The sequence below is a fragment of the Babylonia areolata genome, chromosome 30 (genome assembly GCF_041734735.1).
Source record: "Babylonia areolata isolate BAREFJ2019XMU chromosome 30, ASM4173473v1, whole genome shotgun sequence".
NCBI classification, from domain to species: Eukaryota; Metazoa; Mollusca; class Gastropoda; order Neogastropoda; family Buccinidae; genus Babylonia; species Babylonia areolata.
Genome location: NC_134905.1, coordinates 16,583,784 through 16,584,401, shown reverse-complemented (window position 1 = coordinate 16,584,401; position 618 = coordinate 16,583,784).

Sequence of the window (618 nt, the reverse complement as noted above, 5' to 3'; positions counted from 1 at the left end):
TAGCCTGCAAAAGAATTCTTCATGTCAGCTTCGTCGTCGCCTAGTTTGTCGTTCGCACGGAGAGAGTTAAATTAATAAAAGGTGGCTGGAATATGGGAGTGGAAGTGGAGTTGGGTGGAGGGGGGCCTGGGGGAGGGAAGAGGTTAAATTAACTCACTCAGTACGGCCAGTCCTCTCTTCTCCTCTACACAGACACCTCGGATGTCCAGTGGGTGTCTGAATGACCCAACCTTTAGCTTCCGTCGTCAGAATTGTGGTATTCTTTGTCAACATTCACCTCTTCAGGGTAAGAGCCTTCCGCTTGCAATATTTTGATGATGGTAATTGGGTTGAAACGCTGTTAGCGTCGTCTCTTTCGCCGTTCCGTATGGAGAGAGTTAATTCAGACACATGATAATGGATACAGTGTTGATTTAGTGACATGGGTTTATTTTTTGACGGTAATAGATTTTGGTTTTGCATTGTTACAGTTTTTTCACTTTGCTCATCTGTTCTGTTAATTAGTGTTTACGGTGATTAATTAAGTCTGTGAATGGTGAATAATTCAGTCTGTGAATGTTATGCTGACTGATTCAGTCTGAAATGTGATGGCGCTAAACCAGGGATGGGAAAATGACT